The sequence below is a fragment of the Siniperca chuatsi genome, linkage group LG3 (assembly GCF_020085105.1).
Source record: "Siniperca chuatsi isolate FFG_IHB_CAS linkage group LG3, ASM2008510v1, whole genome shotgun sequence".
NCBI classification, from domain to species: Eukaryota; Metazoa; Chordata; class Actinopteri; order Centrarchiformes; family Sinipercidae; genus Siniperca; species Siniperca chuatsi.
Genome location: NC_058044.1, coordinates 3,988,499 through 4,012,740, shown reverse-complemented (window position 1 = coordinate 4,012,740; position 24,242 = coordinate 3,988,499). Strand labels below are relative to the sequence as shown.

The 24,242-nt window shown below is 39.7% G+C and overlaps 2 protein-coding genes across 4 annotated transcripts in view; one reads left to right on the top strand and one right to left on the bottom strand.

Moving 5' to 3' along the window:
* Positions 1-24,242, top strand: part of lcor (ligand dependent nuclear receptor corepressor) — an 86,838-nt gene that overhangs the window by 13,331 nt on the left and 49,265 nt on the right. The gene's annotated exons all lie outside the window — the stretch shown is intronic.
* Positions 1-24,242, bottom strand: part of LOC122873537 (MORN repeat-containing protein 4-like) — an 80,763-nt gene that overhangs the window by 38,399 nt on the left and 18,122 nt on the right. For 2 of the 3 annotated variants that reach the window (XM_044190339.1, XM_044190340.1), the window contains one exon: positions 15,122-15,181. The exons of the other annotated variant lie outside the window; for it this stretch is intronic. The gene's annotated coding sequence lies outside the window, so the exon portion shown is untranslated. Of the gene's footprint in view, positions 1-15,121; positions 15,182-24,242 lie in introns of those variants that run through there. 3 annotated transcript variants of the gene reach the window in all.

Sequence of the window (24,242 nt, the reverse complement as noted above, 5' to 3'; positions counted from 1 at the left end):
ATATTCTAATTGTAAATTGCCATAAAGGACCAAAACCAACAATTCGCAGTAAACAACACCCTGTGGGCTTCAGTGAAGCTGCTGATGAGCAGCGATGCAGATTTTCTCTCCCAGACTTGAGCCATTTCTTCAGCACCGCCTCCAGCCTACCTTAACTCCCACCTCATCATCCATTTCTGTTTCTTTGTCTACAAACCTGCAGTCTGTCATTCACCCAGTTTGCTGCTCTCATAGCTGCAGCTCACATGTGTAGGTGTGCAGTCACATACGTTTCTTGTCCTGTTTTATCATGTTTGTGATGCACTTTTTGTATTCCGTTTATTGTTTTGTTCGTGCATGAATATTTCATTGTCTGCAAGCCCAAACAGCACCGTTGCAGATAATTGATGGTTACAAAGTGCAGTGGGGACAGTAGAATTATTTAATGCATCTCAACGCTCACAAGCCTCTGCATCTGGCTTTTACCCAGCTGTACTGGACACACACACACACACACACACACACACACACACACACACACACAGACACAGTTACTGTACATACAGGCTTTGAGTCGGGCAGGATAAGTGGAGGTGACAGGGCCAGCTGTGCTGTGTGAGGCTGGGTGGCAGCGCTGGGGGCTCTCAGCTCTCCTCTGTGTGTGACCGTGTCACCCTCAGTTAGGTGTCAAGCCCACCAGGCTGCTGCACACGCACACACACACACACACACACACACACACACACACACACACACACACACACTCTCTCTCCAATAAAACTGAAGGTCAAGCAACAAACGCAGCTCTGCTGCTGCCGCCACTCCCGTCACCGTTAGGAGAAATGTCACTTGTATTTTTATCTCCTCTCCCTGCTGCATCCTTTCCATCTCTCCTCTTTCTCATCCCTCTTTCCTTCTCCTCTTTCTCTTTATTTTTCTTTCAGTTCACCTTCTCTTTTTCTTTATTGCTTTATATCCTTCTTCTTTAACTTCACATGTTCACTTCTTTTGTCAACTTTTTCTCTTAGATTTGTCTGTATTCCCTCCGCCCCTTCATATAATTGTTTTTTTCTTCCATGTCTACACTGATTTTCATTCTGCCTTCAGTATTTTGTGATTTTATCAATATTATGTCACACATTGTCACTACAAGCCCAACTTTTTTAGAGGCAGGAATAATGGAATAAATCAGCCGTTGTGAGTCTGCTGCTTGCTGAAGGATCTCTTGAATTTTTTTCATTTCATTTCTGCCAAGAGGCACTTATATTCAGCAACTTTTCTGGTAGATTTTCTAACACCCACCCTCAAGTGAGTGTGTGCGTCTGTGTCTGCAGACGCACACACACACACACACACACACACACACATACTGAGTGCGTTCCAGTGGTAGCTGTAGAAATTTTCATCCCAGACTTAATTGAGGCGTAGGCAGTTTGGCTTTTTTTTTTTTTCTCCATATTTTCTTTCTGTTGGTGTTTTTTCAAATGTGTCAGTGTTGATTTTTTATGACATACATACTTTTCTTTTTCTTACTAATATTATTACCAGTTCTTCTTACACGATCATTTACATGATCTGATCTGTGGTCAGACCATGTAAATGTCGAGATTTCTGTATTATAAATGTACAGAGCCCTTGATGGTTTGAGCAGCTACATGATGCACACACACACAAAAGCACTGTACAAACATGTGATTTCATAATTTAGTTGAGTAAAGCTGTACAATAGAGAAAAAAAATCAAAATGCAATTTCTGTGCATTCAATATTCTAACTAGGAGATAGATTGTGATCCATGTGGAGAAAAGTAATTTGCTTTTTCAACGCTTAAAGATGTTTAGGGTTTGGAACGTGTGAAATAAATGAAAGATTTTTTTTCTGATGTGACTCATATTTGTAGTCATTTTGCATGCTTTACTCAAAAAGCTGCATGAAACACATTTCTCTCTGGTAAATTAGCTCATGCAATTTGGAGATTTCAGCTGGCAGTGTTGCTGTTTTGAAAAACAATGAAAGCACTGTGTTGCACACTGAGGAGCTGAAGCCCGTAGTAATGAATGTAAGGGTCAAAACCAGAAGGACAAATTCCTTTGAAATATCCTCTAAGAGAGAAATGGTAGTAAAAATGTATTGGGGGGCTGGGCTCAATAGGGCTTAATAGGGTAGTGAAGTGGGCAGGGTTATATTTGGCATGAGGTAAAAGTCAGTGAGTGGTGACTGGCCACTTGGAAACTGGATGGACGTGAAGCACTCGTCAGTACAGACAGTAAGAAAGTACGCTGGAAAAAACTTTGGTTCACTGAAAGGCTGCGTCAATAAGAACCTGAGGAGAGAAGTCAAGTACGACTCCCAAGGAGCACTGCGGTGAGAAACATCCAATCACTTACTTAGAACTTAAGCGGTTGAGCATTGTGAAAGTTGTTTGATAAATTCACCAATTTGAATATATAAGGGCTGCAACTAATGGCTATTTACATTACGACTAGTCTGATGGCTATATTTTCAATTCATCGATGAACTCTTTAGTCTACAAAAAGTCAGAAAATGATTCATTACTTTCTTAAGTTAACGTACTGTGATATAAAACAGAAAAGCAGCAAATCATTCCTTTTTCAGAAGCTGAAACCATAGAATGGTTGACTTTTTTTCTTGAGGAATTACTTAAATGATTAATCGATTATCAGAATTTTCTGACAATTGACCAGTTGATCAATTAATCAGCTGTTTCAGCACTGCAGCCTCTTCTTTTCAGATTTTTGGTTCAATTCTGGATCAATTCTAGTGTTATGCTGCAAAGAAAAATCTGCTGCAACTCTGACTCACACCCGTGGCTGTTGTCGTCTCTATAGCGATGGCTGATGGGGCCTGTGGGCGCTGTAGTATTTAGTGTCTTTTAACATAAAGTGACAACAAAGTCGAGTTGCGGACATAACGTCACCCTGTAGTGTCGTTTTGCAGGAGACTCCTGTGACTTTGTGTTAGTAAACAGTGAAGGTATTCATAAAAATAAATTTTCAAAGGCAAATTTACAGTGAAACAAATATAGACTACATGGCCAAAAGTATGTGGACACCCAACCAATCTCATCCATATGTGATTATTGAACATCTCTTTCAGCCACAAGTGTCTAGAAGCCACAGCACTGGTGAGTTTGGCCATTGATGTTTGGTGATAAAGTTTGTCTCGCACTCGATGTTCCAGTTCTTCCTAAAGGTGTTGGGTGGGATAGGGTCTGAGCTCTGTACAGGACAGTCAAGTTCCTCCACACCAAACAGGAAGAAGCATTTCTTTATGGACCTGGATTTGTGCACAGGGGCCCAAGGGACGAACACAAACTGTTGCCACAAAGTTAGAAGCACACTATTGTCTAAAGTATCATTTAATGCTGTAACATTAAGATCTCCTTTAATTGGAACAAAGGGGTATATAAACAAGTGTGTCCACTCACTTTTGGCCATATAGTATACTTATACAACCAGTGATTCAGCCTAGTTTGCTTCTCTCTTCTTTTTGTTCAATATTGCAACTGTTTAGTTGGCAGATGTTGAGGGTTTGGACCGTGTGAATGAAATGAGAGATGTTTTTCTGATCTGTGACTAACCTGTAGTTATTTTCCTTCCTGACATAAAAAGCTGCATTAAACACATTCTCTCTGGCTAATTATCATTGCAGCCTTTTGCAATTTGGACATTTTATCTGCCACTATTGCCGTTTTGGCACAACAATGAAAGTACTGTGTTGCTCACTGAAGAGCCGAAGCTTGTATAAATCAGTGTAAGAGATCAGAACCACAAGGACAAACTCATGTGAGTCATATAAAAGAAAATAGTTTAAAAAGAGAGAAATGGCATTATTAGACGGGTCATAAGCAGCATTTGTCACCATAACTTGTCTGTTTCATTTTCAACCGAAGTAGATGTGATAACACTGCAGATAGTGCCGGCCCACCCTATACGCTGAATACGCAATTGTGTAGGGAGCCATTTAGATTATTAGTGCAAGAATGATCTAATTTTTTTTCGCGTTTATCTTGAATTGTATGACTGCTGTTCAGTGTTGGCTGGGCTGTATTGTTTTTCTGCCAATATGCCTGTTGTCAAGAGTTGTATTGACCGTTTAGAAAGACTTTGTGCCTTGAGGAAGTTGCTGAGACCTCTGATTTAAGGTCTGACGGCATAAATCTTAATGAACGAGGGCATGTTTACAAATGTGTGTTTTGTGTATTAATGTGTGCAAGGATCGTGCCCACTTTATAGATTGCAGGAATGTTCTTAGATATAAATAAAGAACATTCCTGCAATCTATAAAGTGGGCATTTATTTCATAGTTCTCAGCTCCAGGCAAAGTAAGGAGGGCCCCCAAAGAAAAGCTTGCCTAGGGCCCCCTGTTGTCTAGAGCCGGGCCTGACTACAGCCACAACATAGTTTTGGTAAGCAGATTAATCACTGTTTTGAATTATTTGCAGAACTGTAATGTTATGCTCTCTCCCTTAGCCAGAGGAAACTTCTTGGATGGGCTTCTGATTTCCCCCTTTTTAAGCTTTCATTAAAAATGCTAATGGGAAATAATTGGAAATTTAACTAGACAAATATAACTTGAACATAGGACAGTTAAGTCAAGTTCCTGTAAATCCCTCTCAGTGCCCCCTGTCCCCCAAGTACTGGACCATTTGTAAATTTGCGTACAGACATCCATACAAAAATATACCTATATAAATACATTCATATAGATATGTTGACAGATTCACATACACATAGATACAAAAGTAAATAGAAATGGTTCATTTAATTTTGTGAGATGCTGCTGCATCACGATCCTTGCATTTGTTATTTAGCCAATGAAATCACAGCACTACAGTTACAGTTAATTACACATTAGTGCAAAAGACATTCATGATGCCCTTGCAGTTATAAATGTATTTCAGTCATGAGTATAACCACACTGACAGCACAGAGCTGTTTCCAGGCTTTATGCTAAGCTAAGCTAACTGGCTGCTGGCTGTTTACCTTACAGACATGAGATTGGTATCAATCTTCTCATCTAACCCTCTGCAAGAAAGTAAAGAAGCACATTTCAATTTTTAAATTTTTTCGCTGTTGTTACTCTGCTAGCTATTTAGCTAACCAGCAAATCCTTATAGAACACGTTAGACAGGATTTTTTCTGTGTTGCACTGCTGTAATTTTAAATTAAAAAAATCTGATTATTCATCTTAACTGGCCAAGTCAACTAAAGTCAACAGTTTCTAGAGGATATGTGATGGGATGTGGCTGTACTAATAAGTCTTGGTGTGGTCACAATAAGATATCTTTAAACATTTTAATATGTCAACAAAATCTGATGAAAACAGAATCAAATTGTTCAGTGATTTTTAAAAACAATAAAATCCACTGAAGAGACTATGACACTAATTCTGAAAAGCTTCAGGTGAGAAACATGTGATGGTGACAAATCCAAACACCACGAATATTGTTCAAAAAACCTGAAAAGTATTTGAGACAGTTTTCTGGTGATTTTCAGTTTATGCAGGGAAAAAATGCCTGTTGCTCAGATAACCTGAGTGGAGTGCTACTTTATCTGTGTCACATTGTTTTGCAGTGTGTTAGTTTTGGATGTGGTTAATGAGTCAAGAACATTTTGTGAACTAAGGTGTGTCGCAGCCTATCAGCAGATCTTTGGACCGTCCACCTTTGGACTGTGAGGATAAATTGGGCAGGACGCTGTTTAGGGAACAGTTCAAGGATAGATACAGCTATAAACACACTGAGAGGAGCGACTTCCTGTGTGTGTGTGTGTGTGTGTGTGTGTGTGTGTGTGTGTGTGTGTGTCTGTGCTGTAGGCGGAGCTAAATAAGAGAACATTCCCCATATCAGTGATAATATCTAATATCTAATATTAATGCGAGGAGGCTCCTCTGCTGCTGAGTCAACACACACACACACACACACACACACACACACACACACACACACACACACACACACAAAACTAAGAGTACACTAGACCTTTGATTTTCAAAAAGGGAATTATTTATGACTAGTTTTTAAAGCTCTCTTGGGTACAGTGCTGTGTGTGTGTATATTTATGACAAAAGTTTTGACAGCACAAAACTAATTTGAACGCTACTCAGTCTGCAGTTTCATTGGCGAGCACACAGGGATTCGTAAGAGCAGAATCAGATTTCAGCATACAATCCCGAACATGCGCGCGCCATTTTTCGGCCAGCTGTTTTTAGCAGCTTTGAGCACTTGAGGTCGCAAGAGGTCGCTTGCCAACCACAAGCTGCAACAGGACACACCCACATCCGGAAGTCAGGGTCATGTCTTTTTCAAAGTCTGCACAAGGAAAAAAGTCAGCTTTTGAACATATTGCTCCTTTGTAAGGAACGACTGGCAACCATTTAGGACAACATGTGATTTACAAAATTTGCGCCTATATGCCTTATTGTTTAGTCTACAATTTCAGTTATTGTGGGCGTGTGGATCTGCATCCCTTTACCGTGGCCTAGGTTATTCTTACCGGTATGTCGGATTAGCGCCACACCTATTATGAAAATGCTGTCATTCTGAATGTAGCCACAGCCCATAATATTTTTTTTTGTTAGTTTTTTGTTTTTGTTTGAACCATTAGTTTTCAGAATCCCACATGGAGTTGGATCAGATCTCAGTTAAAACCCAACCACCTCATGTCAGGCTCATTAGGTTTCTGAGGGCAGCATTCAGCTCAGAAGTCACAATGAGCCTCATTCATCAATGTTTTTCTTAAAATGGTTCTAATAATTCATATTTTTGTCTGTTACATTATTCAGAAAAACAAAAAAAAGAAGAAATTAGAAAATCCTACGTCTGGTTCAGAAAATCACACTAGAAATAGAAGTTAACACGAAGCTAATGCGGCCACTATGATATATAGCTAGTAACTTGTTTGAGATTAATTTGATCCTCAAAAATCGGATTCTGCTCTTACGAATCCAACCCGGTGCGCTCTCAGAGGACATACAGACGCGCTCAAATTAGTTTTGTGCTCTCTCAGATCTTTTTTGTCGTCAATATACTTCCATATATGTGTGTGTGTGTGTGTGTTCACTGTTGGCCAATAGTGCCATATAGATATTTGCACTTTAAGACCTCCTCTGCTCTGGGCACGCTCACTGAAGGTTAGCACCGTGTGTGTGTGTGTGTGTGTGTGTGTGCGTTGTGTGAATGTAAGACAACTTAAAAGCAGCTATGGTCATATGTGTGTGTGTGTCTCTGCACACACAAGCTTATATGTGTATGTGTGTGTGTGTGTCACATGGTTGCCCCCTATTAAACTCCCTGCAGCACTTAGCTTCGACTCCAAAATGGCTTCAGATCTCAGGCTCTCAACATGAGGTGTCCCTTTGTGCCAAGGTGTGTGTGTGTGTGTGTGTGTGTGTGTGTGTGTGTGTGTGTGTGTGTTGGCAGTGCAGGTGCATTAGGAATTTTCATCCCTCTCTCTTGTGCTTTCTCTATCATTTTCGAGGATATTATTTTTTTGCTTAGATGCTCTTGCAGGTCTGTTTTTTTAATGCCAGCTTGTAAACATCTACAGGATGTGTTTTGCTGCTTTTTGTAACCAAACCAAAAACACTTCTCATTTAAAAAGACATGTAAAGGCCCCATAACCTCAGTATTTCTACAATCCTGGCTATTGTGCATTTTTAAGGAACATTCTCTTACTAAATCCATACATCGCCTTATTCTCCCTGCTGTCTGTGAATTGCTTTCTTTGTACGTCAAACTGTAAGCACCACAACTTAATGTGAAAATCATATGATAACAAGAACCTCACACATACATTTAGACTGCAAACACACAGTACACACATTTAACACACACACACACACACACACATACCAAAGTCCAAAAATATGTCTTTGTTCCATCAGCTCTGGGCCTCCTGACCTCGTTAACTCACCCAGATTTAAACCAATCCTCACATCTGGCTGATGCTGTTCAGGGCAAAAGATGTTTAATGATCCCTACATCTTTATTTATATATATATTTCAAACATCACATAGCTTCAAAGAAGAGCTGGAGCAAGATGATATGCTGAGATATATATATATATATATATATATATATATATATATATATATATATATATATATATATATATATATATATATATATAACACAGCATGATTTTGTGATTTTGTAATTATTTGGTAAGTGATTTGAAAGATACAGTTCTTCCATTTCAAAGGGCTGATTCACCCAAAATCACCCAAGACCTCATATTTTCTCACTTATTCTCAGTGATATCTAGTCAGCCAGATCATTTAGATTTTATTTGCCCAGTTTTTTTGGAAATTCAACATTTTAAAAACTCAACAGCAATGTGTATTTCTAGAAACAACATCGAATTTACAGAACTGGCTGTCAACAGTTTTTGTACTGTAACTATTTTTTGGGGTAGAAAGTAGTCCCAATGTAATCAGGACCCTTTTTCTGGAAAGAGATGTTGCTGATATTTTTTTAAAATATAACTTTTCATTGCTTTGACCACAAACTCAATTCCATTCACCTGCATTGTATTGGGGTGGTGGCATAAGTCTCTCAGATGTATATCTCAAATCCTGAGTAGATAAAACCAAAACTATCGGAGTGGCTAGATACAATTAGAGGTAAGGGAGATTTTTTTGGTTTGTTTTGGCAATGTTGGTGAACCCTTTAATTCCTTGCACTTGTCAGTTCTTCCCTTCTTGCTAATATTTCCTGGTCACTCTGGCTCTGCTCTCCCCTTCCCCTGTTGGCTGCTAATAGTGTCAGTGTAGAAATTGCTTTTGATAAAAGGCTCAGATAAAAGTTAAATTCAAGCCATTAGAATATTTTTCTCTTCTCCATAAAAGTGTTGTGATTTCACCTCTTGGGGCTGAAGGGGCCGCAGCTTTCCTGCAGAGTCAGTTATTGTTAAAGTGAATACTTTATACTGAATAAATACAGTAAATAAGATTTAAGGTTGTTTTGTTCAGTGAATGCAGTCTGAGGTCTGTAATTTCTGAATAACAAACTACCGTTTCACATGTAATCCTATCAAACTTCAGTCGAGGAGCCTGATCTGTTTAGTTGATTTGAAATGTAATTATCCAGTGAAACCTTATTGTGCCAAAAAACATTACTGCAGACAAACACTCACTCACACACTAACTGAGAAGTGTTCCAGTCTTACCTTCTTTTATTTGGGAAACACAGAACTTTTCAGTCTTTATTAGACAGTGAATCATCACAATTATTAGATAGTTTTCTGTAGGTTAAGAAAACTATACAACCTCCTAGTCAATGAAACCATTTATTATATTGAAACTAACACAGGTTTCCAGTTCTTTCATGGGACTAAAAACCATTTAAACATTTTCAATAACGTCTGCTGATGCGATACCTGAGTTTCCATACCGATGCCAAAACAATTATATTTTCGATACCTTACTTTCAGCAAAACAAACCTATTTTTCTACAAAACCTTTTTTATCTTTTAACAAAAGAAGTCAAAATTCTTAAATATTACATGTTGTTAAAACACAAGCAGCTGTACAAGTACGTTGGCTAAATGAAATATAAAGCATAAAATTGGCGACGTTATAATTTAATTCGGCAACTACTGTATAAGTAAGCAAGATCACACAGAGTATTCAATGCCAGCTTTACTTGGCAGGTTTCGATACACTTTTCAGTCGCATTTCAGTCCGTACTAAAACTGATATATAGCACTGTTCCTTTAAAACTCAACTTTTTGGAGATACAAAGTTTTCGCCTGACAGCCAGGCTAGCTAATGAATTTTCTGTGGTCAACGTTTTGCTCAGTCACACTGATGCAACACAAAAAAAGGACATGATTGAATTTTCCAGCTGCAAGATGCATTAAAAGTGATTTATCTTTTGAAAAAGAGAAGCCTGACCAAATGAAACTTTTTTGTGGTTAAAAAAAGAGGAAAGCTTCTTCTTTCTGTCCATTACTAGTATTTTTTATTTCAGATGGGAACTTTCAATTTAGCTACAAATATCTACATATGTGGGCATTTGTGTGTTTTTTAGGTGTAAGTGTAGCCTTCACATAACACTGACTGAGCCGAACGTGGACGACTGTTTGCATTAATCTTCTTCTGTGTATGTTGGGCAGGTTTTTTGGCTTTAACATCATAATGGCTTCTGTGGCTTCGCTCTTATCCCTGTTCGTCAATTGGACAGTGGCTCTCGTTTAGTGCATGTCTCCTGCACAACACACACACACGCATAAATATAGTTAGTCAATCAGTCAGTCGGCATGAGGCCTCAGTAAAAGCCTGCACTATGTGTTTATGGAGAGAGGGGGAGGAGACGGATGGAGCTTCACAGTGGGGCAGTTTGTCTCTTGGCTCGTGGAGGCCGTCTTCCTTTTCCAAATGTGATATGTCTTAGCTCTTTAGTTTGTCAAAGTGAATCATGCATGCCAACTCCCAAATGGTGGCTGTGTGGTCATTCAGAGGAGTCATTCTTCAGAGTCATTTCCTTGTGCTGCTAAAATACCAATATTGTACAATTATTGATGATGGAAACTCATATTGTGACATACATTCATGTGCAACTCTTCTGTTCTAATTCAATGGCAACACTCACTCAGTTCCAATACAGAAAGTAATGTGACATTCATGCAGTGACGGTCTTAGTATTAGGAACTGTGCTTTCAACACTATTGTGCCGGGTTCACGTCCCATCTCATAGTATTTGTCAGTTTCAGCATTTTTATGATTTAAACCATGACCACAATCTTTCTCTAGTCTTAAATAACATATTCATTGCCTGATCCTCTTCATACCATAACTATGATTTACTTGTCATGTGCAGATATTAGTTGGAAATTCTTTATTAGGAATAACTCTTTGAGATGTACCATCTCGTTTTCAAGGGGGGTTCTCAACGACAGTAGTACAATATAAGCACAATTAGACAAAGCATTTAACAAAAAACAAGATAATTAAATGATACCAAATGTGACCCCCCCACCCCCACCCCCACCCCCCCAATTATCAAATAATAAGACGATTTTCATACTCCAAGCAGAGCATGAAAATGGATCATTCATTCATAGATTATAGAAATGATGTCAATGATAGCATTAAGTAATAAAGTTATAAAACATAATTATAGAGGTCTTATGGTATTATGGACATAATTGTAAAACTGATCCTATAATATAGCATTTTTGAACAAGTGGAAAAATGATATCAGAAATCAGAAATACTTGGATCAAATATTTACAGGTAGATTATTCCAATTAGAGGGAGCTTTAAACATAAACGCTTTCTTAGCTATTGACTTAAAGACTGCAGGCACTGTACTGATGAGTTATGAAAGGACAGCCAAGAACAAATCACATAGTCTATTACAAACTATACTGAGAGGAAAAAGATTAGTTTTGGAAGATAAGCTTTAGATTTGAATTTAATGCTTTGGCGAGTACCAAAAATTATAGTGTGAGATTGAGCCAGTGTTGTAGGGTGGTTAAAATCAGACTGCAAAGCAGATTCAATCTGTAATAAATTTGTTTTAGATGTGTATATTACTGTATGATCTGCATGAAGCTGAACAAAACATTCAGAACAAATCGAGGGGAGGTCATTAATAAAAAATGGAAAAAAGAAGTGGACCAAGAGTTGAGCCTTGAGGCATGCCTCGTTGTTGTACTAATGTATCAGATATTGTAGGAATTTAGCTAGCCAGCTACCCTAAGTTATAGCTGGTTCCCAGGGTGTTAAAAAGGATACGCTGACATTATTCATTGAAGGTAGCTACCAAACATTAGCTTAATAACATTAAGTTAACCACTGCGTAGGGTTATAACCAGCGCCACTGAGAGAGTGGGTTAACCCTAACTCTCTCTCTACATGGCTATGGGTATAACGTAGTCACAGACTATCGTTCTGTGGGTCTGGAACTGCTGTGTCTATAATTGTGGGGGCTCTCCGGCTCTGCAGGGTGATGTTTCGCAGCTTTCTCGAAAACTGCTCATCCAATCTGCTTCACACTCGACACTGCACTTCCTTGGGTCCTCAGCAATACAGCCGCCAAGCATGAAGTCGATTGGATAAATGGTTGTCGAGAAAACAGTGTGTCTCCATCTGAAAATCGCCTTCAATCCATCCTCCCTCAGTATGCTGTGCTCTTTAACCCTCACATACATCAGTAAATATAGCTCTACAATGATCACATAAGCCATCTGTGAGTGAGTATATGTATGTGTGTGGAGCCTTCTTGCTTTCTTTTGTCTCATCCGAAATCTTAATCTCATAAGGAATTTACCAACGTGCCCCGGCAGGTCAAGACGATAGTGGGCTGGCTAAAGAGGTTTGGTCCGCTATCAACCTTAATCCCAACAGCCAGCGGGACAAAAATCACCCAAAACAGCGTGCAATTTTCAAAAATGACTTAATGAAATGTCAGTAGCTTGTCATTCAGCTTTATAGGCAATAATACAACAATAATCAAGAGAGAAGAGAGAGATATAAGTGTAGAAAATGGATGGTGTGGATGTCCTGGAGGCCCAGTGGGCTAATGGTGGCCCAGTGGGCTAATGGTGGCCATACACTACACAATAACACAGTACGATGCAGAGATGCAGCGCTGTAGTTTCTTGTCTGGCATGCGTAATGGTTTTCATTCTGAACTGACGGAGGGGCTCACACATTAAGATTCAGCGCTCAGTTTGGTTGTGACTGGTTGTGCACTCCGTTCAAATGAACATGTGTTCTCCTGAAAATGGTGATATGTGAAAATGGTCTCCAGTGTGGATCAATCTGAAAAGTAATTTTAGTATGGACATAAGATCACAAGATCTTTGGAAATATAGCACAAGCCTGCTCAATATCTTTGGGTAGTGTGTAGCAGGCAGTGGAAATAGTATTCAGATATTTTACTTAAGTAAAAGTAGCAACACTACAGTGTAGAAACACACAAATTTGTACTTATTTGGTACTTTAATATATTTAAAGTACCAAAAGTAAAAGTACTCATTAAGCAGAATGGCCCTTTTCAGAATAATGTATATAATATTATTCAGTTAATTAGTGATGCATGAATGTGTACATTACTTACAGCTGGTATGCGTGGGGCTAATTTTAATTACTTTATGTACTGCTGGGTAGTTTGTGAATTTCCCCCCAGGGATCAATAAATCTTATCTTAACCTATAATAATACAACACAATTTATTTGTCTATCATATATTGTATTACTAATCTGAATCTGTAAAGTAACTGTAGTTATCAAATACATGTAGATGTGTAAAATGTACAATATCCGCTTCAGAACTGTAGCAGAGTAGACGTATAAAACAGCATATAATAGAAATACTCAGGTAAGAGTACCTAAAAATTGTACTTAAGTACAGTACTTGAGTAAATGTACTTAATGTAAAGAAGCTGTTGGCTCCAACTCTCTCTCTATGCTAATAGGGCCAATCACACAGTACAGGTATTGTCAGTGATCTGTTTTCATGTTTCTGCTGTCAGGCTACTGATCGACAGCCTTTGTTCCTATTGGTTAACAGCTAGCATTTACAGTCTGAGCCACAATCACAGACACAATTTTTACCACTTGTTCCTTTTGAGTTTCAATGCACTTATTTTAAGTCAATTTGGACAAAAGCATCCGCTAGATGAATGCAGTGTTCAACAGAAACAGAAAACTTTGTGAATGAGAACAAGTAAATTCTGTGTTTGGTTACACTGAACAAAATAAGGGATTGAAAGCAGAGGTTTAACCTGCTAAGATCGGTAATAACTGAGCTGTGTCTGTCAAAAAAAGTGTATCCTTTTAACTAGGGGTGTCACGATTCGATTTGACTTTCGAATTAAAGGTCACGATTCGATTTTCGATTTAAACATTTTTTTCAGCACTTGTTAGACTATCAAGTCTTGATTCGTAAAGCTTAACAAATCACCGGTTTCATGCCCGTAACTGGCAACGACGCATTCACTGTTGATGTCACTTACGGGGAAGGCAAAATGTTGCCACATCAGTGACTTCAGGGAAGCAAGAGGATTTTCCAGTTCTGTTGCTTTTCTGTCATCTCTGACTCTGGTGAAAATTGCAGCTGCATGCTACCGGTAAACTACTCTGTGTTATCTTTGAAGTGTTTTTTTCACCAGACGCACACAGTAGGCAGGGGTGGCGAGAAAAACAAATACTGGGAGAATCACAGATCCTGCTTTGTTGAAAGTGAAAGCTCATTTCGATTGAGTTTTGATTTAGAATCGAAATCGTGACACCCCTACTTTAACCCCAAACACTGTTGTTTGTCAACTGAAGAATGACAAGGAAGAAGAGATTTAGCTGTTTTCTTATTGTTTTAAGTTTCAGTGTGGACAGAAAACCTTTAGAAAACAATATCAAAATGCGAGCGTGGACAGAACCCCTACTTGACATGAAAACAAGAATCAAACGTATCCATCCTTGCGTAGACGTGGCCATAGGTGGAACACCTCTTGTGGAAGGTGGTGGCGGGTGGCAACATTTACATCGGAAACTATGTGGTGTACCTGGATTTACCTGTGTTGAAGGTTTGCAATAATCACTTGCAGCTCTTCTCTTAAACTGTTCACGTTGTTGGTAAAACTGGCAAAAAAAAGGGCCCAGTTGTAGATTTAGATGAATTTCTAAACGCAGACAAAGTCTAACTAGTTTCACATGTCCTGCAGCTGCTTCACTGTAAAACTTAATTAACTGAGAGGCTTTAACTGTGAAGCAGCTGTTAAATTCACATGAAATTAATATTGCAAGGAACTGATGAATCTTGCTCTAGTTCTTCAGCAACGCTTTGCCCTATGAGGCAGTTTTTGTGGATTAACCACAACATTTACAGCCCACATTAATGCAATTCATCAATCAATTCATATGTACCTGAAGAGATACAAAAAACAAGTGAGCAAAACAAGGGAAGACGTCTGAAGAAGAGAACAACTGAACAGCTGTAGGCTGCACGAGCTCTTTGTTCTGTAGAGAGTCAGAAGTAAATCATAAAACCAAAATAATGAGCTGATAATTAACTTTTTTTACCATCTCCCCTCACTGTGAAAGTATAATAAAGAACACATGCCAAATAAAAATTCTTTACAGCCAGAATAAGATGCAGCCAGTGGAGACTAACCGTGATCACAGCTGCCCCGGACGTTGGATGTCTCACATCTGTATGCCCGGCTCCGCTCAGCTGCAAAAAAAACCACATTTATTCTGCACTTAGTGGAAAACCTCGAACCTCACTTCTGGCTTTAATCACTGGCATTAAAAGCTTAAAAAAACCCCACCCCACTCCGCTGCTTTGTTTGGACAGGGGGCTGGGGCTGGGGGTGGAGGGTGTTGCCACATCAGTGCGTTAGGTGGCCGCGGTCCTGCCTGCACAAATTGGATTTTCTGCTGTCCAGTAGCTCAGCTGCTCGCTAAGCATGTCACTCCAAATCTCTCTCGCTCTCTCTCTCTCTCTCTCTCTCTCTCTCTCTCTCTATATATATATATGTTCAGAGCTAGTTTTAATTCAAGTGAAATCCAGGTCAGGTGGGGGTCAGATGAGATTGTGTAATGCTGCCTGATGCTTCTGCTGCTCAAAAACAAAACAAATCGTCAGTAGTGTGTTTTTCACGCAGCACGTGTGTTTATGTGTGTGTGTGTGTGTGTGTGTGTGTGTGTCAGGCTTGTGTGCTGAAGCGGTAGATCTTTACTCAGTTGCGTGTGTGATGGTACAGTGAGTCACTGAATCTCATTAGATGTCTGAGCTATAACTGTCACACAGACAGACACAAACACACAGCGTCCACTGAAATCCTTCCAGCTGAATTTATCGAAATCTAATGATTTTTAAAAAAAACAAAAAACTCTAAAACGTTGCTGAATTTTTTTCTTCCCTTTTTGAATCCAGAACAGGGCCAGTAGTATAATCTGCTCCTGGACAGCACCGGCCTTAAAGGACTATTCCGGCTATTTGTCACGTAGTACCTAAATTAGCTTTTCTTATTGTTGACACATTTTTTCTGTTTTTAAACTTTTCTAAAATGAATGGATAGTAATGGCTGCAGCATTTCAGTGTGCTTTCTCTAGTATTTATGTTTATCATAAAAAAGATGAAAATCTCACTATTAAAAAACAAAGACTAGTATAACTAGAAACCATGTGTTGTGTTAGCTGACCTGTTACTTTCTGCAAGTGGAAGCATGTTCTGAGCTGATTTCACCAGCGGAGGATTTTTGTTTACTGTCAACTGTTCAGCTTAGCTCATACATGTGAGAGACATCAACATGCAAAATGATGATTTCAAGCCTCATTTTTAGAGAAGCAGACTTGTGACCAGAACATCTCTGATGTGAATCTCTGGGAAAAGTGTGGAGAGTCAAAATATTGAAACTCTCTCCATCAGAAAATCAGGTGTTCTTGAGTAAGGCAAAGCAAGTGGAGCAGCTTTGTAGCCACCAGTAGAACACTGTGGAAGCCCTCGGTATCTTATTATGTTCAAGTGTTTGTAAGATGCTGACTGGAAAAAAATAAACGAATTTAAAAATAGTTTTAAAAGTGTAAAGTCCTGCTAGCGGCCCCTAGCAGCTGCAGTGTTCATTACAAAAGTACAATAGAGTGTTGGCTGAAAAAGGAACTTGGTGGGCATTGAAATAGAAATGGTTGACAGCAAATGCCATGGCAATCTGCCTGTCAGATTACAAGGCATCCTCTGGGCAAAATAAACATTTTGGCCTGTGGGAGGCACTAGAGGAGAGCTGATGAAGTGTCAAAAATGGAAACGGTTCATCCTCTGGAGAGCATTAATCATCTCAGATTTAGATTTTGATATGTCTTGTGTACAGGTGAAAACTTTGGCTTGATGGCGGTACTAAAGGAAAGCTCAAGGTGTCATTGGAATGAGTAGGAATCATCCTCTGGCCAGCATGAATATCCACAGCGTATGTCATAAAAACCTGCCCAGGAGTTGTTGAGATATCCTGGTCTGTACTTAAGTGTTTGACAGGCAGACTGGCGACTAGAAGGGTGACAAACTGATCACAATAAATTGATTTGTTAATGCAAACTCAAAACTTCCTGTAGCTGCTTTGTAATAAAGGCACCCCGTTATCTCTTAGCTAGCACTGTAGCCTGATCGTGAGCTGGGAAAAGCTCCGGCAGGGGGTCATACCTGTGACCTTTCAGATATAGGGTGATAGCTGCTGATTGGCCACATAATGATGTTGAAGTTGTGAATGCTGCGGGACACAGCAACACGCCGACTTCAGCTCAACTAACAAAATTAGATGTCAGCCTTGTTTGCTTTCCATCCGAGCCCGGATGTTTCTCATTTGATAGTTCTCATTTGCCTCATTTGTGCCGTGGATTTTTTTTTTTTTGTTACACAGTGGAGCCATTATGCTTTACTCTTTTGAAAAAATTTAGATCATTAAATCCCCACCTCCCTTTGCAAAGAACTTGATTGTAATTACCAATGGAAGATTGGGCTCAGAGGCTCCGTGTTAGGAGATAATGAAGCAGACAAAGGATTCGATTTCGTAGCTCTTTGATGCTAATGAGGAGATTGAACATGTGATTGTTGTGTCGCCGCTACAGAACTTTCCCAGTGTTTCTTTCAGTGCTGAAACTTTGCCACGTGCCAGAACAAGTACTCTTCACACAAAGCGTCCAGACACGTTGGTGAGGCCCCTGAAACAGTCGTCTCATCTGCTCTGAGGCTAAAGCCCCTCTGTGATCTGGACAACCTTTGTGGAAACATGTCTCTGTCAAACTGATGCACGCTAGACGTGCTTTCTAACAGACCTTAAAGGTGTCGTTATAACATCACAAGCCATTAAAACAAAGTGTCAGTTCACCAAAAATTTACCACAAAACACTTTCTGACTTACCTCTACTGGTATCTAGCAATGCAGATAGCTTTGGTTTTATTTGTCCAGATTTTGAGATATGTCTCTGAGATTTCTGATGCTACTCTGATTTGTTGTGTTCACAGCACTGATTCAACAGCAACCTCTGATTAATTTCAATCAGTGTTTGCAGTATTTTCAATCAGTGTTCCATATCTTGCATTGAACAGTTTTCAGAAGAACTACTTTCTAGAATTAGTCCTTGTTGAGAGCCAAATCCAAATGTTGGACTTCATCTGAGGTTACAAAAAAGAGGAGACCCGATTTGAAAGGGACCACCCAAGTAGACTGAAACTACCCAAGTAGAGAGAGAACACCAGCAATGGCAACAGCATGATGCTACACCAATTAACAAGTAGCTTCAGTTGAGTCTCAATATGTCATTTTTCTCTTTCACTTAAAAATGATTAGCCCTGATTGATAGCCCATTCTGATCCATTCGGGTATTGGACATATTGACACAGCATAGGGCTAACTCGAGAGAACTAACATGTAATTTGTTCTAAATAATTTGAACTCAACCCTCAAGTCTAAAGTAAAGGTTGCTTTAAATTGTGATCAAGGTAATAGGTGACTTCAGGCCATGGCATTTATAAAGGGGCATTCCAGCAATTTGGTATTGCATTTTCATAAACTTAAGACAGACATAACAAAAGAATCGCCAAAATCGAACCAGCAAAGCCCGAGATATCCTGACCGTAGTCTCAAGTATAGGTCCAGCCCTCAGAAGCTCCCTCTCCCACAGAAGACATTATTCAACTGGAGTAAAAGTTTCCTCCATTGTGCATTGAAAACAAAAATAGCCCAGTTTGCTGAGGGCGACAAGGCAGCAATATATCAGAGTGTTCAATGCATTTTACAAACACCCCCCACTTGAGGACAAGGCATTGTCTGTTGGGCATATACACTGTGGATTTACAATTAGGAAAGATCATTACACTACAAACATTTAAGTCGAACTGTGACTAAAAAGTGACAGCACTAAGACAGCAGGACCCTACCCGACAAAATTAGACTGAATATACTTTGGATCTGGCCTGACTCAGGTCCCAGATTGGGTGTCAGTTACTATGAAGAGATGTTGCTCTTGAAAATTCCAATGGCGTTTTTCAAAAACGATATGTTGTTTTTGTTACAATTTGGGTGAAATTACCCTTTATCTGAGACTTGACCGCTTGAAAGAATGAAGATCTTAGCCTGTTCACTGGACTGTGCTGCCCCACATAAACAATTATCTCCCCAATACTAATCATCATCAATTAAAGCAAATTACACAAGCCATAGTTATTTTCTAATGTTCAGTTTGAACAAGTCAATTGAGGCTAATCCTCACTGGTTGCTATGCCAACTCTGGGGGTGGCCAGGGAGCTATTTAGTGATCTCGACTGCTTTCTCCTGTTCTTAAGGCACATGTGATGGAAACTGTAATCATTTCCACAAGGCTGTGCTCCTTCTGTGAAGACCCTGCTTCTGCTGGTTCTCAAAAAAGACATTGCATCCCCACAAAACCAGTAAAGAACTCCCTTTTGGAAGCTGTTGTGTCCAAAAAGGAGTGAGCAGGTGGATCCAGCTTAAACCTGCACCTGTGCCAAGGATGGAGTTTGGCTGTGAACTGGAGGTTTGTTGGCGTCCATTTCAAGGCCGCAAGAAAATCAAGATCAAGGTCAAGAAAATTTCAAGGCCAGAAGGATGGCCGTGTGTCGCCCTCGCTTTCTGTTTCCAGTGACTTTCAAATTGCTGCCCTTTTAGAAATGATAAAGTCTTGAGTGCTTGTTGGGCGACCCCTTGGTGCAGTGAAGCGAGATGGTCTTTAAAAGGCAAGGTCTTTGTCTCAGTAACGGTTTAAAATCTTTTCTCTTTCTTTCTACATTCTTCTTCCCCCCAGCTGCAGGCTAATATTTTAGATTATTTTCATTCCTGCTGTGAATAATTTGTGCTTCTGCCAGAAAAACATTTGAAGAGAGGTTGATGAAAAATGTTACCCAGCTCTCCAGGCATCATAAAACGGTCTGCAATTGCATTGTTGAACTTCTTGTGTTATTGTTGACTCTTGACAACATTCATTTTCTATCTTATTTTTCTTTTTTTCACTCCTTTGTTTGTGACCTTGTAGCGTAACGAAAGACCTATACATGTGGAAAGGAACATCTATTGGCCATAGAAAGGAGAGACTTTTGTCTTTTGGGGAAGGTCGTAAGGATGCGCCTGTTAACTGTTAAATGTTAGCACAGTCGGGTCACGGTCAAGAACTTCAAAAATGAATAACAAATTAAATAACATTCTTTAAAGAGAGCAGAATGAAAGATCTGGTAATGTGTAATGAGGTTTTCATCATTATTTAATCCAGTGTGTTGACGCAGTTCAGTTGTTGTGTCAGTGTGAAGAAGTACAACAGGAGGCCATAGTAAACAGAACCGAGACATCGACCCATTGACCCAAGTCAATCACATTAGCAAGGACATGAAAGCACATTAATAAGACAGAGCTAACACTGTGACTGAAAGGTATGAGCTTAGACCTTGTATGCATGTGTGAAGGAGTATGTTGTAGAAACAACACACATATCACATATCACTTCCTAAATCAGTAGAATTAGTTATAAACAACTGAAAGATTGATTGCGTGTTAGTAGAGATTTTGTGTTCAGTCTCAAAAGTTTAGTTTTTCTTTTCAAATAAAACACGGTTAATGATTTGATGGTCCATTTAAGTCGTTTATCAATCAAAAATACTGGTTCCAGCTTCTTAAGTGTGAATATTTGCTGTTTCCTGAGTTTTCTATCATTGTAAATGGAACACGTTTTGGATTTGTTTTGGATACTCAGTAAATTCAGTTGTGCAAGAAAAGCTCAAGGTGACAGTTGCTTGGGTGATTTCAACAAACCAGCACATCTTTTACCAGCCATCAAGTGGAGGTCAAAGTGTTATACTGGTTTTTGTGACTCGTTTTGCTCAGTCCAAAGCTCAACTGAACACTAACTGATGCGAGAAACACTGGTCTACCTGATTTACACCTCACACCACTGGCACATGATGTATCAATTGTTTGAATGTACAATTTGTGTGAAAGATGCAGGTTGTTTCTTATAAACTGGTATCTCATGTAAACTGCTCTAAACAAATCAGTATCATCTGTGTTTCAGTTGTCTCGATGTGTCTTGACAACTCTGCCATACGTTGCAAATAAATGTTACTCTCATGTGGTAACACATAGCAGGTGTGAGGATACAAAAATAGAAGAAAAGAAGACAAGTATAAGAGACGCATGACTGAGGAACTGAAATCTGTTCTTTGGGAAAACAGGATTTTTTTTTTTCTTGTAAAACTTATTCTTGGCATTTGAGGCATCTTGGCAGGTAAAGCAGGAAGTTCATTTTCAGACACTGCCAGTATGTTCTCAGGGCTCAGAGGCAGATGGTAGAGAACCGCTGGTCCAGATGGTGCCACTGACCGCAAGCGTCGGCTCTGGTTTAGAAGCAAGCACTTAGATGGGAAACAGCCAAACCAATACAAACCAGAGAGTCAGTATCCCCCCTCCCCGCGTCTCAAATTCCTCTTCTCTCCCATTCACTGCCGAAGCTCACTCCAAAGGTGCAATCAGACCTACCGTTGGGTTTCTCTAGGCTCAAACCGACCATGTGCAAGAGAATCAAGGCTTGTAAACAAAAATTACATGACTCAGTTGTAGCTGCTTTGTTGGACAGATGTTTAGTCGTCTGTCAACCTGCCAAGAGATTTTTGGCAGCAGAGGGGAGTCAAAACAAATCAGATTTCCAGTCCCTTTATCTTTAAATAAGCATGATGGACTTAGCTGTGCTCCATACCAATTAAGAACACTTAAATAGCTACATGTGCAGACTGTAATTGGATTGTGATTTCATTCAGTTTATTTTATCTATGCATGGTGACCCTTTTTTTAGGTTTCCAATTCTTATGACCACAGTAACTAGAGACCAATCATATTGTCAGGTGAATTCGAGTAAGTTTTGAGTTCTATTTAAAAAAACACACATAGCAATAATATATTTCATGTGTATTTTTTAATGTAAAAAAAAATCCAATGAATAAATCACTTAAAGAAATCCCCCATGACCCTGTCTGCAGAGCAAGCTGCTTTAAATGGGGTCTCGACCCAAAGCTTGAGAAACTGCTATAAACTGGGGGGTTCAGGGGTTGTTTTTATTGTACTGTATTCCGTTTGAATCCTCAGATCGAGCAGAAGGCATCTCAATTTACTTAGAAGATGACAGATTTGTGTGTATCTCAGTGCTGTTATTTGTTCAAATTCTCACCTCAACGCTACACTCCTGAGCTGAAATTAACTGCAGGGTGTGAAGGCACCCAACACTTTCCGGTTCATCCCAGTTCAGTGTCAGTCCAGTCTGTATTCCTCAGCCTGTTCTCAGGTCTTTTGCTCCATCACACCCTTGTTGTTTACCACTTTAGCAGGCAAGCTAATTGGCAGAAAATAAAAGAATACACCAATTACCACTCCTATTCTTTAATACCTCGCTAATCACCATTATCCCCCTACCCCTACCAACAGACCCCCCCGACATCCTCATTCATTTGCGCAAATATGCAAACTCCCACCTCTTCCTTAATTGTTTTCAATTCATTTCTCGTTAGCACTTTCATACGCCTGCACCTCCTTCTCTTCTCGCTTTTTTCCCCATCTAATAGAGTGCAGAGAGAAAAAACATGCAAAAACAGATGGGGAAAAATGAGAGGGGTGTTGCATATTTGTGTTGGAGGTCAAATAAATAAAGAAGAGGAGGCAAGTAGCAATACAGTCTGCACAGGAAAACCAGAATCCATAGCAGAGGGCCAGTGCAGAAAGGTAATACTTATTAATATTTGCAGGTGTCGTCACCAGGAACAGTGCACAGAGGGCAAAAGGAAACACAGAGACCATCTTCATCCTCCTTCCTGCTCTCCACCACATAATGAAATAATTAGATAGTTAGAGGAGTAATTGGACTGATTCTTATTTTTTCTTTCCTCCCGCTGTGACATCTGCTTGGCTGCAGAGATGAGCAAAGAGAACGGAAAAAAGGAGCACGGATTTAGAGCAGCACCGCGCCCATCCAAATCCGAGACTGCCCCAGTGCATTATGGGGAAACAGGGATCCAAATTTGCCTTGACTAATCATTTGCATTTTCAAAATTAGCCTTTCATATACGCTTCTGTGTGTATAGGAGAGGAGAGTGATTCGTTGCACACATGCAGTCATCCGTTGTGCTGCTGTTTGATGTTAGGGGTGATTCATCAACCAATCAGAGAGCTCGACCTAGTTTTTTTTTTTTTTCCCTCCTTCCCTTCTCCGAGCCATGACCACGTTCAAATGTTGAAAGTGTGACTGGCTCAATGCCATGGCAACATAATGGAAAACCTGTGTGGTGTGTATTCTTGTGTTGATTCACCTTCTTGTGAGACACCGCACAATTTTGATTGCGTTTACAGTGTTCCGGCTGCGTTAACAAGCCTGTGTGTGTGTGTGTGTGTGTGTGTGTGTGTGTGAGTGAGTGTACGTGTGTGCGATGGTGGTGCGTTAGTCACAGAAATAGCTGCCAGCACACATCAGCCTCCTTTGAGCTCATCACCGGATACTTCAGAGAGAGAGAGATGAGATGAGATTAGGGATTTGGTTTGCAGAGAAGCCATCAGATTGAATCGACACACTGCGTTTAGGCAGTGTGTTTCATTTTTTTATGTGTGTATGCGTGTGTGTGTGTTCGCTGCAGTTCGTTTGAGTCTCTGTGTTTCACCACGCCTTTGGCCAATTGTGCACATATTTGTTTTATTCATTATTTGCTCCTCATTACCCATGACACACACCCACACATACACACATACATACATACACACTGCTCACACTATGCCAGAGGTAGTTGTGACTCTTAGTAAACAAGCTTTTATATTTGTATTTATTCTCAGACAGACAAAAATGGTTCAACAGTTCCAGCGAAGTCCACTGATCTTTCCTCTGCTGTGATGTTTTGGAATCACTGCTCTCTCTCTCTGCTCTGTAGTTAAGTACTCAAACATTTAACTTGTTTAAATGACTTCTAACTTTCAAAGAATTTAAATAAAGTTGTGGCCATGCTGCTTTGGGTGGTGTGTCAAAATACATATCATTCTACAGTCCACTGTACTTACCACTGCATTAGGCATACTGTAGTCACTGTGAGTGGAATCCCAATCACAGCAAATATGGAAAGTTTGGAAAAAAAAGTCCACCAATAAATTTTTGTTTTAGCGTTTCATGTGAAGTCCCCTCACTATGTCCCTCACTAGCGTGGATTATATGTTTTGCTGTGTTGAGGTTATAATCAGGGTCAACGTGCAATTATACAGAAT